The sequence below is a fragment of the Microtus pennsylvanicus genome, chromosome 8, assembly GCF_037038515.1.
Source record: "Microtus pennsylvanicus isolate mMicPen1 chromosome 8, mMicPen1.hap1, whole genome shotgun sequence".
NCBI lineage: Eukaryota > Metazoa > Chordata > Mammalia > Rodentia > Cricetidae > Microtus > Microtus pennsylvanicus.
In genome coordinates, this window is record NC_134586.1 from 32,841,517 (window position 1) to 32,859,059 (window position 17,543).

At 49.7% G+C, this 17,543-nt stretch overlaps 1 protein-coding gene across 1 annotated transcript in view; it reads right to left on the bottom strand.

Annotated features, from left to right (window-relative positions):
• Hrh1 (histamine receptor H1) overlaps positions 1 to 12,629 on the bottom strand; it is a 157,501-nt gene extending 144,872 nt beyond the window's left edge. The window contains exon 1 of the mRNA XM_075983137.1: positions 12,456 to 12,629. The gene's annotated coding sequence lies outside the window, so the exon portion shown is untranslated. The remainder of the gene's footprint in view (positions 1 to 12,455) is intronic.
• Positions 12,630 to 17,543: the final 4,914 nt, after the last annotated feature.

Consider the following 17,543-nt stretch of genomic DNA (forward strand, 5'->3'; position numbering starts at 1 on the left):
GACTGAGAGCTGTCTCCTTCCGTTTTATAATCCTCTCTAGTTCTTGGATTAAGGGCATGCACTACTGCTGGTTTCTATGGCAAGCTAGTGTGGCTACTGGGATTAAAGGTGTGCATCACCACTGCCTGGTCTGTAAGGCTGGCTAGTGTGGCTGTTTGACTTTTCTGATCTTCAGGCAAGCTTTATTTATTAAACTACAAATGAAATGCTGCTACGAGCTGGGACTAGACTGAGTACTGCTGTTTGGCTCTACTTTAAAGCACTCAATTTTGTGATGAGTTTCACCTTGATTTAGAAGAAATAAGTCCGATTTAAGAATGTTCTTGCCTCTGAAAACATCTAAAGAATGGGGTCAAGGGCAGTGGCTTCCAACATCGCTACCCAAAGATTGAGGCCTTTTCTCTCTAGCAGTACAGCAAGGACCAGCATCCACCTGCCCCTGTGTGTCCATATTCTAATTCAATCCTGATCAGCTTCCTCAGCTAGCAGTTAACTTCTCTTCTTGTCCATTCCCCAGTGTGTCTGCCCACTCAGCTAGTCTGTCTACTTACCCGCCGCCAAACCATTCCTCTGTCCACTCGCCTACCCACCCACTAATCTATTTATTCATCCACTTACCAACCCATTTATCCTTTATCATCCGCCCTTCCCACCCATTCACTCACCCACACATCTGTCTGTCCGTATAGTTAGTGTTGACACAGCTTAGAGTCATTGGAGGGGAAAGCCTTGATTCCAAGAACTGCCTAGACCAGTCAGATGACTTACAGGCACATCTGTGGGGACTTGTGTCCGTTGTTATCTGATGCAGTAGGGCCTTCCCACTGTGGGCAGCATCATCCTTAAGTAGGTGGTACCAGGCATTATAGGAAAGGTAGTTAAAGATAGGACTATGAGCACGCAAGCAGCATTCCTCCACGGTCTCTGCTTTAAGTCTCTGCCTTTAGGTTTCTGCCTTGAGTTCTTGCCCTGACTTCCCTCCATGATGGAGTATAAACCGTAAGCTGAAATAAGCTCTTTCATTCCTAAGTTGCTTATCACAGCAATAGAGGGCAAAGTAGAACTTCATTTACCCATTTATCCATCCATCCATCCATCCATCCACCCACCACCCACCCTTACTCTTTACATCCACGTATATATCCTCACGTCCACTCATCCACCCTTACTCTTTACATCCACGTATATATCCTCACGTCCACTCACCCACCCTTACCCTTTACATCCACGTATATATCCTCACGTCCACTCATCCACCCTTACTCTTTACATCCATGGATATATCCTCACGTCCACTCATCCACCCTTACTCTTTACATCCACGTATATATCCTCACGTCCACTCACCCACCCTTACCCTTTACATCCACGTATATATCCTCACGTCCACTCATCCACCCTTACTCTTTACATCCACGTATATATCCTCACGGTCACTCATGCATCCATTCTCTATCACCATCCTAGACACTAGAAACTCAAGAATTAGGAACCCAAACTCAGGCCCCCTTGCTGCAGGAATCCTATGTCCAGAGAAGGAAAGTGGCTCACTCTTAGTTATAGCACAGGAGCTCTTATGGGGCTGCGGAACCTTCAGAGATGAAGGAGCTATCAGATTTTCTCAAGCAAGAAATGGTTAGTTCAGGCAGAAATGTTACATGGAAGTGGAGCCTGGTGGCTTCAGACTGAAGAGAAGGAAGGACACATGTGCTGAGGGACCCCAAGGTGAAAAGCCCAGACGAAGGCTAGAGATAACTCAGTGTAGACCTGGATTCAGATCCCCAGCACCCATGTGAATTATGGATGCCGTGATGCTGGAGAGGTGGAGATGGACAGATCTCTGGGACTTGCTGGCTGGCCAGCCTAGCCAAAGGAGGGAGCTCTGGGCTTAGTGAGAGACCCTGTCTCAAAAAAAGACAAGGTGGAGAGCAGCAGAGGCAGACATTCAAAGTCAACCTCTGACCTCCATGTGTGCATGCACGGGCAAGCACACCTGCTCCTCCATCTCACACACACACACACACACACACACACGAGTGGGGGGAGAAAGAGAGAGGGGGGAGAGGGGAAGATGAAGGGAGGGAGAAGGGGAAGCGGGGGGGGGAGGGGAAAAGGAGGGAGGGGGGAAGAGGGAGAAATAAAAGCCCAGGCAGCAGCGTGCCCAAAGCACAAAAGCAGAACAGCTGGAGCTGGGTATGTGAGGGGAGTATGCTGTGCCCATGAGACTGCACTGTGTATCACCCAAAGGGCATGGTCTTGGTGGGGACCTGATGGGGGTCATGGGAGAATTTCAGCTCCAAGTGCAACATGGTCAGGTCTGCATTTCAGGTAGATTCCTCTGAGGCAGTGAGGGTGGGACTCAGACATGTACCACAGGGCAGAGCCGCTCTAGCAATGGGGGTTCTCATTCTTTCCACCACTAACTCTTAGGAAGGGGGCAGTTTTCCTACCTTGAAACCAAAGCATGCTGGGGCCTGATAGGATCTCTTCCCATGAAGTCCTGGCTATGGGCTTCAGATCTTCATCTCTGACTGTTCAATGGGCTCAGGGATGGGGTAGAGGAGGGGGATGTAGCCTTCCTAGAGACTCTTTTCCTGTGTCCCACCCTGGAAGATCCTGCTATATAGGGCTCTTGCTTCTGCTACTCGGGAAAGCAGTGGGAATTTCATTCCCCTCTCACTGGCCAAGAAACAGCAGACTTAAGCTTGAACTCCTCTGTCTAAGCCATGACCCCAGCCATCTAACTGATAGCCACTTCCTTTGTACTTACAATCTTCAAAATTATCACTGCAAAGTTCAATGCATACGGTTTCCATAGCTACACTGCTATCCCCAGAAGATGGGTGAAAGGATGGGCTGAGCACGTTACCAGTGAGATCACAAGCCTTGGGGTTGAGTCCCAGCTTCGCTCCCTACTAGGAGCTGTGTGACCTTTTGCAAGTAATTTAGCCTCTCTGTGCCTCTTTGCGCACCTACCCAAAGAAATAACCCAAGCAGCTAGCACGTGAGATACTGGGATGAAATGGTGAGTTCATTTTTCCGCGTGAAGAGACACTGGAGTGAAATGACAGCTGACACTGGGTATAGGCCTCAGAGCAGGCACTGTTCCTATGCCTTGCACAGGCCTGCTGAGCACCTCCTGACTCCTCCTCCTCCTCCTCCTCCTCCTCCTCCTCCTCCTCCTCCTCCTCCTCCTCCTCCTCCTCTTCCTCCTCCTCCTCCTCCTCCTTGCTGCAGCCCAGAAAGCTGGAGGATCCAGGAGCTTCTACCATTAAGACAAAGCAGCTGGGCTTAAGAAGTAAGCGGACAGGTTTACTTTTGTCTCAGAGTTCTAGAGGCTCAAGGGCTTGATTGGCAGCCCATCAAGTGGGAAGAGGGAGAGAGAGAGGGAGGGGGGAGAGAGGGAGAGAGGGGAGAGAGAGGGAGAGAGGGGGAGAGAGAGAGAGAGGAGGGAGAGGAGGGACAGAATGATGGGGGGAATCTCTGTCAGCCAATGAACTTTAAGAGGTGGGACCAAGTTAGGGGCGTGACCTTTGGGGTGGGGGCGGGGAGAAACACCAGGCCGCCCAGGGTTCGTGCTCTCTGTGGTTCCCATGCAACATAGCTGAGCTTGGATTGTTTTGTGAGCTTGCCCTTTATAATAAAGAAAAATATAATTGGTCTATCTTGTAGCTAGCCTGGTATTTGTCGACCTGAGATAATTCAACACAGAGGGACAGAGAGAGACAGAGAGAGAGAGAGAGAGAGAGAGAGAGAGAGAGAGAGAGAGAGAGAGAGAGAGAGAGAGAGAGAGAGAGAGGACAGACAGACACAGACTTGGGAATGGCTGGTGCTGAAAAGCATGGCTCCTCTCCTGGGCCTTCAGGATCCATGAAAGCTAGGTGACTGCTTGGCATCTTGTGTTTAGGCAGAGTCACCTGCTGACCTCTGAATAAAGGGTTCTAGTGACTATCCTGGAGATGCAGGACCACAGAGACTCACAGAGAGATCATTCCATGAAGACATCACCCCCAAGCCAACATCACCTCCACGTCTTTGAAACTGAATTGTCCCCTCAGGCAATAAGAACTTTGAACCACCTTGTAAAAGGAGAATTAAGCCAATCAACCAAGACCAAGACTATTAACTCAAGTTGCCTACAACTCACCTTGACCACCCCCAGTTCTCCCTCATGTCAGTGATGATGATGAACCTGGGTCACCAAAGCCCCCTTCTCCTCTTCCCAGCATGACCACGCTGATGAAATCTTTCTCTACCTTGCAGCATTCCCGGCTCTTTGATTGACACAAAAGATCCAGCCTCCCAAAGCACCACCCTGAACACGAAGCCTTCAACACAGTGTCTCTATCACTATTTTACAGATGGGGAAGCAGAGGCCCATGGGGACAACTAAGCCATCCTTAGTGTCACCAGAGGAACAGAGGTGCCGTCAAACCCACGAAGCCCCGGTACACTCACACCAGAAGCAGTGGTGACATCCAGCAACTGGGGGTCCCCATTATGTGACACCACCATTCTGCCTCCCCACTCGTGTGGGAGAGAGGTGGTACCAGACACAAAGGCTGATGGTCTCTGGGAGGTTGGCTCAGGAAGAATGGCTGGAGGAGCCTGGAGGCCCAGCGCCCTGTTCTGAACTCCATCTGCTCAAGTACTTCCTCCCATGTACCCAGACAGCCAGTATCAGCAATAATCCTGGCCCAAGAAGGTGGCCCTGGGGGTCATGGGTTCTAATTACCAGGACCATCTGATGCCAGCCACCCGTCCTTGTGCAATAGCAGGCCCAGACCTGCGGGGGCCTAATGAGAACTACAGGGGAGGATGGCTCCCTCCCCGCACCCTGCACCCTGCCTCCCACCTCCCTCCCAAGAACACCTCCCTGGCCACCTTCCCTCCCCGACCACCTTCTGGTCTCACCAGAATGGGTTTCAGAGCTGCCTTAATTCTCACTTTAATTAAAAGGAAATGTCCTCCCAGTGCTTTGGGGCTGGATTTTCTTCCCCTCCCTGGAACATTTGTTCAGCCTCTGAGCTGGAGCCTGGTGCCTGGTTAATTGAAAGTTACAGATGAGCGAGGACATGGCTCTCCTGGGAGGGGACGAAGAGAGACACAAGCTGGCATCGGCTCCAAGCTTTTCCGGTGTATGGCAGGGAGAAGTGGTCATGTCCCAGGCTGGTGGGGAGATGGGGTGCCACCAAGAGTCTACAGGTACCACCTCCATCTTCAGGATCCCTTCCAGCCACGGCTGACCCCACCCCACCCTGTGGAACCTCAGAAGACAACATGCCAGAATTCTAAACCCACAAACTCCCTTTCCACTGAAAAAATAACAAAGGGAAAGATCCCCAGTGCAATCGTCCTCCCACCATCTGGCAGCAATCATCGCTAACACCTGGGGGAGAGCCGTCTTCAGGAATTTTCTATCCTCTTTGCATGACCCACTGATTTTTATTGCCTTCTCTCCACCTTGATTATAAAAGTGATTGATGATCACTGAAAACAGCTTAGAAGAGAGTGCTGAACGTTTGTGTGCACTTGAACCAGCCACATGCAAAGTCATCCCAGCAGCTGGGATGCTTCAAGGGAAGAACAAAGCAGGGGCAGGGGAGGGGCATGACATAGGTCCTAGAGGGCAGGTACTGTGGCAAAGCCCTGGGGCGATCAACATATATTGGGGAAAGGGTTCTGGTTCTTTTGCTCTGAGGGCTTCACTCTGTGAGTGATGCATCTGTTTCCTTTAGGCTTCTGGCAAACAATACACTCGCTGAAGGGAACATGGTCTCCCTACCCTGCCTGTCTCACTAGGTCCCCCCTTCTAAAGCTTCCACCCTCCCCTAAAAGTGCCAACAAGAGACTAAGTCTTTAGCACATAGACCTCCAGTGGTACAGAAGAGACAGACAGGGCACTTTTATGTCTTGTGTTATCAGGGCAGGTTTTCCCTCCACACCTGAGAAGTCTGCATGAACGCCCTATGAACAGTTCAGCATGCCTCGAACATGCAGGTACAGAGAGACAACTGAGAAGGAGGACTTTGGCCGGGCGGTGGTGGCACATGCCTTTAATCCCAGCACTCGGGAGGCAGAGGCAGGCGGATCTCTGTGAGTTCGAGACCAGCCTGGTCTACAGAGCTAGTTCCAGGACAGGCTCCAAAGCCACAGAGAAACCCTGTCTCGAAAAATCAAAAAAAAAAAAAAAAAAAGATAGAGAAGGAGGACTTTGACACCACAAAACTCGGGGATGAGGCTGATCACCTGACCATGACTGAGGTGGTCTATGTTTCCTAAGTGTGAACTGGTCTCCTCCTTATATTGCTGGCCCTCTGAATGAAGCACAACTTAAAGTTTCAGGTCTTGTTTCTGCCCATGTGTGGTTCACAGTGACAGACAACATGAGCTCTGGCACTCCAGTTCTGGATCCACACGACAGCAGCTCGGAGTCTAATTCCCTGTGCCTCTGGGTCCCACCTGAGGACACTGAGCTGAGCAAGAGCAACTTTCGTGAAAGGTTTCTGGGCTGGGTAGTTGGTTTTTGGAGTTTCTTTTGTTTTTTTGTTTTGTTATTTGGTTTTTTGAGACAGGATTTCTCTGTGTAGCCCTGGCTGTCCTGGAACTCTCCCTGTAGATCAGGCTGGCCTTGAACTCAGATATCTGCCTTCCTGGTACTGGGATCAGAGGTGTGTGCCACCACATCTGGATCTGCTAGGCTGGCTGGTTATATGTCAACTTGATGCAAGCTGAATTCATCTGAGATGAGGGAACTTCAACTGAGAAAATAACTCCATTGGATTGGGCTGTAGTCAAGTCTGCAGGACATTTTCGTAGTTGGTGATGGATGGAGGAGGGTCCAGTTTACTGTGAGTGATGTCCTGGGTGCTATAAGCGGGCTAAGGAAGCCAGCAAGCTGCATCTGTTCCTCCAGTTTCCTTCCATTTGAGTTCCTGTCCTGACTCCCTTTGATGATGGGCAGTGATGTAGAAGCATAAGCCAAATGAACCCTTTCCTCTCAAACTCGCTTTTGCCATGATGTTTCATCTTGGCAACAGTAACCCAAACTAGGAGAGTTGCCAAGAGCAGGGACGACAACAGGCATCATGCCTACCTCTGCAGCAAACGTAGCTGGCACTCTGATTAATCTGGATAGTACCCCGACTCCAGCGCCCAAGATCTCCTTCCAACTGAGGATCAACAGACAACAGGGGCTGTGTGGTACTATGTGACCATAGGGTTGCATCCCAATAGAGCATATATTCAGAAATTATCAGAAGTTGAAAAGCACAGGAAACACTCAGCGGGCCCTCGATTCGTCACATGACAGTGGCAGAGTGGCAGTTGGCTCATCTCATGCAGGGACTGATGAGAGGCTCAGTTTCCCACTCTACACGGCAACATAGTGTTACACTGAATATTACCAGCCCAGGAAAGACTACAGTTCAAAGAAAAAGACTCGAGACATGGCTTCTGCCAAATGCCTGTCACTTTTAGATGACAGCCCAGCTAAAGACATCTGGTCCTCGAGAGTCAGGGACGATCTGAATGTGGAACCTTGCATCCTATTTTTACCCATCACCAAACTGTGACCTGTTGAAGCCAAGTGACTTTTGCTGTTCTTTTCCAATGTCACTTTGAATAGCCGAGGGGTGTTTGCTGGCCTGGGGGTGGGGGCTCAACATCTATCCTGAAAAGCCTGCCTTCAAGCTTCCAGTGAGTTCTTTCTTCTATGGCTGCTGTCACATGCAATGCCATGGTGACATTTCTGGAAATGTTGGTTGCATCTCTGAGCAATGACTAAGAAAATAAGTCTGGAAACTCGAAGGGCTGAGTCAAAGATCACACAAAGGAACACACATTCTTACTCTCTCTTGCCAAATTATATGCATGTGTTCACATTTATTATGGGATGTGTTCCTCTCTGGCCCTGCTGGCACTGCCCACTATGCTTTCCAACAAGTCCGTAGGTTTATTTAAACACCATGGAAGCTCTTTCTGGCTGCTTTAGTTGCTAGGGAAAGAAATCAAGTATGTTGGTGATGAGCAGGTAATTTGATAGCTGGTTTCTTCTCTGTGGGCTGGGACTACTGGTGGCATACATCTCTCAGAGCTTTGGGTGGACTCTATGAATGGCTGAGCACCAAGCGTTTGGTCTGTCCTAGTCTTTCCAGGAAGGCCCCAGCAGGGTTCTGTGCTTCCTGATAGGCTGGACAGTTTCAGACTATGTCAGGGCTCATCCATCTTCGGATGGGAAGGATGCTGTGATTTAACACAGGTCTCCTGTTCTGACTGGTCCTCAGTTTCCCAGCCTGCCAACAGGGCCTGGGAGGCTGTGCTGCTACCCCAGCTGTTAAACAGCTGCATGAGGATGTGCCTCTCCAGAGCTGGGCACGGGGGACTTTCTGCCTATTTTCTGCCTGTGTGGTATGTGGAGTAGAGGAAGCTCTTAGTGGGTGAAGTCCTGACAGATGTGTGCTATAGATATGGGCACAGTCGTGTCAAGGACCATATAGCCTCAAGACCCACAGGAAAATGGCAAAACCTTTCCCCTAAAGGTGAAGCTCAGAGGGATGGCAAATATATCCCCTGGTCCATATTCTGATGTTGATAGTGTATGCAGAAGTCCACCATGGTTCCCTCCCGCCATGTGTATGGCCTGGAAATTGTCCCTACAGAGATTGCTCCTACTGAGACTAACTAAGCCTGCCTCCTTGATCCAGCTGTGTACCACAAACCCCGCCTCCTTGTTTATCTGTATGTAATAACCACACTTTTTCATTCAGCTGTATGCAATAACCTGCCTCCCAGTTCAACTTTATATAATTAGCATACTGCATTCCCAGAGTGCTGAGGTTCCTCCATCAGAGGACCCAGTTCACCGGATCCCAGCTTTCCTGTGTGTGTGTCTTTATTCTGTCACCGCCTCGTCAGGTTAGTTCCTGCAGCAGAGCAAGGACGCAGCCTCTAGGAACTTAGCAATTCCAAACCGAAGTGGGTGAGTCCAGAAAGTCTTGTAGAAGGGCACCAAAGCCAGGGCTTGAGAAAGAACCTGGAGTGGCCAGCTTGGGGGACAGAGGTTATCTTCTGCTCTGGGCAGAGCAAAGAGGTGGAGGAAGAGTGATCTGGACGTGGGGGACCCCTGCTGAACAAAAGGGTTTTTCATTTTACCAACCAGGAGGGGAGGGTAGCTGATGGGTGAGCAGCCCTTGGGCTACCCCACACTTGTTCCTCTTCAGGACTTCCAGAGAATCTGTCCTAGCTGCCTGGCCCTCGGGACATCTCAGCCTAGCATCAAGGATGGCCTGAGGAGAAGAGATCATAGATGCGGTGTAGGGAGGAGCAAGCCGTCACTCATGCTGTCCTAGAATACAGGAAAAGGGCCAGTGACCCAGCTCCATGACCACCTTGATTCATGTCTAACATTCTGCCTTTGCCTTTCTGTGCCTCAGTTTCCCCAGCAGTAAAAGCAGCTCTCTTTCCCTGGGGAAAGCTGCCATGATTCTGTACCTATGGGACCCCAGCTTCCCTCTGGCCTTTTCTGTTAGGTTTACTGTGCCAGCTCCAGCAAAGGGCTCAGCCAGTGAAGGCATCTGCCATGCCAAATGGAAGCCAGGAGAGAGGTCAGAGTCAAGGTTGCCAAAGATGCTGTCAGGAGGCCAGGCTCCATCCTTCCTGTGTGCCGCCTTTGAAGGCTGGCCTGCCCACACCTAGGACACATAGGACGGCAGGAGAGATGTTAAGCAACCCCACCCTACTGCAGAAAGTCTTTTCCCCAACATAGGTAAGCAATGCCCTGCGGTTCCCACTACAGCTTGGACCAGCCTCTGTGAGCTTTACATTCACGCTGCCACACACAGCATTCTCAGTGCCTTTGCCCAGCACCATGACTGATGAAATCTCATCTGTCCCTTGGCGCTGTGGCTTGTTCATTTATATGTCTGTTATTTGGAAATCTCACAGTCCTCCCATCCTTCTGCTGATGAGCATCGTGGCCTCCAGTGGAGGGCTGTTGAGATGATGTGCTGAATACTATCATTTGCACTATCTTTTGATAAACATTATTGCAGGGCACAGTGAAGAAACTAGCAAAATGGCTGCTCCGTGGGTGGAAAAGAAAAAAGTTTATTCCCTACTGCCAAGGCTGTCTCTTGAGAAGAGAGGGAGAGAAGAGGGATGGGGTGTGTGTGTGTGTGTGTGTGTTGAACTCACTGGTTATAAAGAGAATGGGTATCTGGGAGGAGGCAGGATTAGTTAGAGCAGCCTAAGAACTAGCGTGGAGTTGTGATCTTCTGGAAGCCGGTTTGAATTACTGGAGAACCGGATGCCCTCTCCAGAGATGGGGGGACAATGACGACGACTGTAGCAGCGGATAAGAAAGTAGCGGCTTTTCCCTGGCAAACAAACCCACTTTATAAGGTGTCTGAAGAACACGAGTGTTTACGGGTCGCAGTCCAGCCTGAGCTAAGCCCAAACTGTCATTTGTGGGGAGGGGTTGGGACCAACACTAAGCCTGCCACTCTGTTAGGCAAACACGTAGGAATAGAATTGTTGGCTCCTAGAGCTTACACACACCTGGCTTCATTAAAAACTTGGCATCATCTTTCAGTGTTTTTATGATGAAAACTTCAAAACATAGGCAAGTTAATAGCATAGCGACTGCCTGGATGTCTGCTACCTGAATTCTGCTGTTAGAACTGTATTAAACATTTTGGTCATTTATCTCCACCCATGTGTCCATCTTGTTTCTCATCATATAAGACCCCAAACTGCTGGGCATGGTGGCATGGATCTTTGCAACACTCAGGAGGCAGAAGCAGGGAGATCTGTGAGATGGAGAGCAGCCCAGTAGACATAGTGAATTCTAGGCTAGCTGGGGATGCAGAGACCTTGTCTTAAAAAAAAAAAAGAAACACCAAACAACCTCACAAAGCCTTCCTAACTCCATGCTTCCAGGTCTGCCCACCATACCTTGTTGGCTAGGATTACTCCTATGCCCAGATTCCTATTAACTGCTATCCAGGGCAAAGAACCACATGACTAGAATAGACTCATTAAAGATTCACCAACCAGTGGGGGCAGAACCATATTCACCTATAGCATGAAGCTCCCTGATACCCAAACAAAATCAGAGCTGGGTGTGGAGGAGAAAGGGGGTAAGTGGCTGTTGGTCTCCAGCCCACTGCCTCTAATGCCATCTCCAGAGAGCATGAAACAGACAGGGAGGCGGACGAGCTGTGTGAAATACAAGGACCCCACGGGAGACCTTCTATGAAAAGAAAAGGAGTCAATATCTGACTTCCCAGGCCTTAGCATTCAGTTCACCCTCCCCCCCCCCCCCAGGGCAGAGGCCCCAGCAGGAGGGACACAGTTCTGCTACTTCCTTTATAAATGTGAGATGTGGGGTGCCTGCATAGCCCTTGCCTTCCTTCACAAGCCAGGAAATAGAGCTGATCCCCACCCCCATCTTTAGAGAGGGACCTGGGATGGTTGCTATCACCTAGCCAGAGGAAAGGCTAGCTAAGGGGCCTGGCCTTGAGCACCAGGCATCAAACACGAGTGACTGAGACACACACCAATGCTCTGAACTCATTTTTTTTTCTAAGATGGAGAGCAGGCTTTGGGCAAATTGCCACCCTTCCCCAGACCTCAGCTGTGTCATCTATGAAGATGAGAAAGGAACGAGAACAGTATTGGATGGAGCAATCTACCCCACGCTTTAGCTTCTTGCCCCAGACCAGCGTGCAGCACCTCCCCCTCCTCCGCCCTCTCGCTGTATAGAGGTCCCGAGCACAGTCTCAGTTGACCCCAGCCAGCAGCTAAGCACCGAAAGCTTATCAGACATGCAAATGAGCAGCCCCACATCGCCTCCTTTATGAGCATAGTGCAACTGAAAGAACGCAGATTCTCCGCTTAGCTGAGGGTCTGGGGCTTACACTCCGAGAATTTAAAATGCCGAGACTCGGTCCTGCATCTAAAGATGCTGAGTGAGTGGATCTGAGATGGGGGTGGGGTGGGGCCTTGAACCTGTAGCCATGTTTGGGAACCAGCACTTTCAAAGTTTGGCAGAAGGTCCTGTCCCTTAGCCATCTATGGGCACTGATGATGTCACCCATTAATTCATTTGCTTGTTGGTTTCTTAAGGAAAAGCTTATTTATTCTGCCTTCTGGCTTTCTCTCTTGTTCATCCCAACAACTGTTTCAATCCGCAGTCCCAGCGTTTCCTGCTTTTCCAGGGGGACATGCTCTAAGACATCAGTGGATGCCTGAAATCACAAATCATATCAAACCTGCTCCGGCTATGTTCCCTCCTACGCATGCATACTACGGCAGTTTCATTTATAGATTAGGTACGGTAAGAAATACACAACAGTTAACATGGATAACACGAACAGTCCCCCTTACGCTATGGCAAAAGTTCAACGAACAAGGCCTCTTGGAGCATCCCATTGTGCCCACTGTGCCGTACTCACCCTTCTGCGATGCCAGCTGACGTCATGCCTGTGTGCCGAGTTGCGGAGAGGCACACAGCATAAGCATCGCGGCGGCATTAGACTATGACATCAATGGTCTCCTGAACTGTGGCACTGTGGTACTGTGTCAGTCCCCTCTGTCTGGTGACCAAGTCAGCTACCAAGTGACTAGATGAGGAGCGGTGTTCACAGCGTGGACATGCCAGACAATGGCGTGACTCACATCCTGTGTGGGATGAAGCAGGATGATGTGGGCCTTCTTCGCGGTACCCGGGGTGGCACACAACTTAAAGCAAATGAATTGCTTATTTCTGGAATTCTCCATGTATTATCTTCAAATTAGCTGTAATAGAAACTGCAGAGAGTGAAACTGGATAAGTGGAGTGACAGCGTCTATGGCATGGCAGGCACTGGAGAGGAAAAGTCTGTTTCCACGGGGACGAGGCTGCAAGAGACGCCTCACCTGCATAAGTCCAGGAGCCTCCAGAGCACAGGGTGAGGGCAGGAGCTGACTGGAGGAAAGTGTAGCAGGCTTCTTTCTTTTGGGTCACCAAGCAGCTCCCAAATCATGAAAGAGACACTTATTATGAGGATTTAGTTTTTTTTTTTTTTTTGGAGACAGGGTTTCTCTGTGTAACAGTCCTAGCTGTCCTGGAACTAGCTCTTGTAGGCCAGGCTGGCCTTGAACTCATAGAGATCCCCCTGCCTCTGCCTCCCAAGTGCTGGGATTAAAGGCCTGTGCCACCACCTCCTGGCCTTTATTATTAGTTTTGAGTGCTTGGCCTAGTTTAGGCATATTTCTGGCTAGCTCTTTTAATTTAAATTAGCTTGTTTCTCTTCATTTACCTTTTGCCTTGGGGCTTTTTACCTTTCTTTCCTTCTGTATATCTTACTTTCACTGCTTCTCATGTCTGGCTGGTGGCAGCCTCCTGGTTTCTCATCCCAGGCATGTACCCCGTTCTCTCCTCTTTCTTCTATCTGTCCCCTATTTATTCTCTCTGCCCACTAGCCCTGCCTATCCTTTCTCTGCCTAGCTATTGGCTGCTCAGCTTTTTATTGACCGATCAGGTGACTGTCTTAGGCAGGCAAGGTGAAACATTTGCAACACATTTTTACAGAATTAAACACACATCCTTGTGTCATTAAACAAATGCAGCAGAAACAAAAGCGGCACACCTCTACACAGTTACAGTAATATTCTACAGCACAAACAAATGCAACACATCTTTACATAGTTAGAATAATATTCTGCAATGGAAATGCTCTTGCAGAGACAGGGTACTTTGGAGGGACCCAGAAGTGTGAGACTTTTCCCAAGTAGATAGTGGATGCCACAGAAGGGCTCCCTGGCGGAGATGATTCAGTTTGGAGGGTGTGACAGACCTGGGGTCAGGGAAGAGGCCTGAGGTTGAGTGCCAGCGGGGCAGAGGCTTGCAAGACCTCTGGGATTTGAGTATGGATCTCTGGCTGCAGGAGGCACACTCAGTCCCCGGCTAGGCCTTCGCCATTATACTCTAGCTGAGTGTGGAGAAAGAATCAGAGCTCTGGGGAACAGAAAGGGGCCTCAGCAGTGGGCAGGTGAGCCAAGATGACGGCCCTGCAGGAGATGAGGAGAGGGCAGGATGGAGCTGAGACATTGTGGGTGGGGCTGGGGGAGACAACCACAACCTCACAATGGTCTGTCTTGGGAGTAGGGCCCTGGCAAGGCTGAGGAGAGGTGATTGTGACTTCCGGGTTGGCTTTCAGCTCAGGTGAAGCCCAGTTGTGGGTCCTACATGATCATGAGCCTTTTTGAAGTCAGTTAACTCCCTTACTTCAAATAAAGTCCCAGGAGGTGGTGAATTAGTTACAAACTTTCAACTTAAAAACACTCCTAAATGAAAAGGCAACGTTTTGACCATCAGGATTTAGCAACATGATCCCTAGGGAACGTTATTCTCACAGTGAGGGAGGCTCGAGGAAAAGGAAAAATACTTATCTCAAGTCCCTTCTTCCATGGGATCAGCTCAGAAGCCCATCACTGTCAGAATCAGCCCCTTCCAGGTGTGCAGCCACTTCCTGCTCTGCTTACATGCCTCCAGGGATGGTGAGCTCACTCCCTAAAGACTAGGGCCATCTGTTCTATTTTTGGACAGCCCTAACCATGAGAAAGTTGGAGCCTCTCACCCTTAGCATACTTTTGACCTCTGGACCCCAGGATCCTCTGTACTTCCTGCCGTGCTGGCCACAGTCACCCGTCAGTACTTCGTCTGTTTAGTAAAGCCGTCACATCTTTTGCCTGCCTTTGTCATCTTCTCACTACACATACTGCATGTGTGCGTTACATGTTTCTGAGGTACTTCCGGCTAAGTTGCAGACGAGTTAGTTCTGCACCCTTGGGCATGCATTTCCTCAGCACAAGACATCCTCCCACGCGACCTCAGGGCACTGCTCAAGATCAAGGAGCTAACCCCAGGCGCAATATATTTTATCTCACTATACAGGGCATTCAAATTCCAGCCAGCGATCCACCAAAGCCCGTTAGAATGAAAGGAAACCGTGTATTTTACAACGCTTCCATTGGAGGGTGTCTGGTACATCATGGCAAGAAGGCATGGCGGCTGGCGTGTGAGATGGCTAAGCACACTGCACTCATGGTCAGGAGGCAAAGAAGAATGTGGGTGCTCAGCTTTCACCCTCTCCTCTTCCCCTTTTTATTCAGCCTGGGATCCCAGCCCATGGAACACCTGTGTTTAGGGTAGGTCTTCCCACCTCAGTTGAGCCTTTCTGGAACCACCCCTGCTCCTGTGGGAGGAGCTATGTCTCCCAGGTGATTCCTAATCCAGTTGACAATAAAGACTAAGCATCAAAGTCTACTCCCTGTCAACCTGACACCTGAACACATCACTGAATTGTAACACTGTGCAACCTGGACCCATCACATAGAATATTCAGTTCATCTCTAAAAGTCCCCCAAATCTTAACCTTTCTAACGCATTCAGAAGCCCCATGTCCATGCCTATAATCCAGCATTTTAGATCATCTTTGGTTACAGAATGAGTTTGAGGCCATTCTGAGCAATATAAAAGTCTCTGTACAGTAAACCTCCTTTTTCCAAAGCAGGGGAACAAGGACATAGCAAAGAAAGATGGGATCAAAAAGACCAAGATTCAACAGGGCAAACCCTAAAGTTCCAGATCTGGCACCTGGAGCTCTTTGGTGGCCTCACCTGAGCCCTACAGGGCTTGAGCAGCCTAGCCTTCCAGGTCTCTTACCTCCAGCAGACCCTCTCCCCTGGGCCAGCTTTAGTCCTTGGTGGCTGTCCTGGTGTCCCAGCATCTCAAAATCCTGGGGTCTCCATTTCATCTTAGGCTTTATCTTCACAGCTTCACGCAATGGCCTCTCTGGTGTCAAGTGGAGAACCTCTTCGGAGACATCCTCGGGCCAAGTTCCCTCCCTTCTAATGCATTTGCGTTCCACAAGTCGGTGCCTTCAGTGGGTGAGGTCTTGCTGTGGGGTATCCACCAGAGAAGACTACTTGGACATGGCATGGATTTAAGCCAACAGAAAATCTTTATTAGCCGGCGGGCAACTACACTGGATGTTTGGGATTCAGTGTGGCCCCAATCCTTTCTCAGGGTGAGCTTTTAAACACAAAACCATATCCTGGGTTGACATTCTTCAGTTAACAAGAACAGTTGGCCAAAAAGCAAGGTTAGTGCATTAGAGACTTTCCCGCAACTAAGGTCTTTGATGGGTTAGGCCTTTGTTTTTGATTTATCAGGTGACGCTGCCTATGTGCTGAGTTTTATGGTCTGGATGGTACTTCCATCATGGAGTCAGTTGTGCTAAGATCTGTGGCCCTGTTGTAATCTTGCTCCGAGGGCCTTTTTCCAGCACAGAGAGCAAGGTTTCTCCTGAAAGGTGCCATTTCTGCAATTGTAGCTACTTTCTCTACACTCACCTCAGCACAGCTTTGGACAAATTACCCATTTTCCACATCTTTCTGCTTTGAAGTCTCATTACAAACCTCACTAAACATCACAGCAACAGCCACACCATAATCATAACCTAAACGCTAGACCTTATTGGTATTTTCTCTGCCAAATAGAGGTCCATTGCTTTTAAATTCAGCCTCGCTCAAGTTCTCAGAACATGAACAAAATGCAGGGATTCTTTGCCAGAATACAGCACAAATGGCCTCTAGCCCAGTTCCCAGTAGGAGTCCTTATGCTCTCTAAAACCCCCATGAGCACAGTCTTTACTACTTCATTTCAGATGGCTGGTTTCCCAAACTCCCACCGGAATGGCCCATCAAATTCTGCTTAAAGCATTCTAGGGCTTCTGGAGCCCACGGGGGGGGGGGGGAGACTTTCACATTTACATTCTTCCCATGAATTAATTCCAAAGTCATAACGACCACATGGCCACAGCAATGGCCCGGCTTCTCTGCACCAATGTTCTGTATTAGTTGCTTTCTCTCGTTGCTGCGATGAAGCGCCCAGCAAAGCACCTGAAGCGCAGCTGCACCCGCAGAGGGGCAGCCAGAAGGGATAGAGCTGACTCCAGAGGTCCTGTGGAAACGTCCTGGAGACCAAGCTCTGAGCTTTCCTGGTCACCGTCCTGCCTTAACTTGCATAGTCTCAGCTCTTTGCCTTGCGCCTGGTGCCTTCTCTGCCAATGGAGGTCACGGTGGTGAGGGACAAAGATCAGGGCTCAGGTGCCCAGATTAGGGCTGTGTGCTTTACCTCTGAGGGCCTGAGGTTACTCACCCACTAGTAGAGATAGTAAGCTGTGTTTTTTTTTCCTGGTTTGTGGGAAGGAGCATTCCAGGAGACAGTGCTGGCTGTATAGCAGGCATCCAGCAAACATAATTCCTTCCCTTACTCCTTCTGTCCTGCCATCACTGCGAAGGGGAAGTCATTCGCCAGAGGCCTTGACATCAGCATCCTGGGATTGCCAAAGTCTGAGCCAGTCCACATGGCCCTGGCACTCGGAAAGGAGCAGAAGAGAGGTAGAAGGGTGTGGACGCTTCTCTATGATGGGTCTTGTAAGGACATCTTTGCCCAGGGCCCTTACTAGTCACATCCCCCGCCCCCCAGGCTCTAC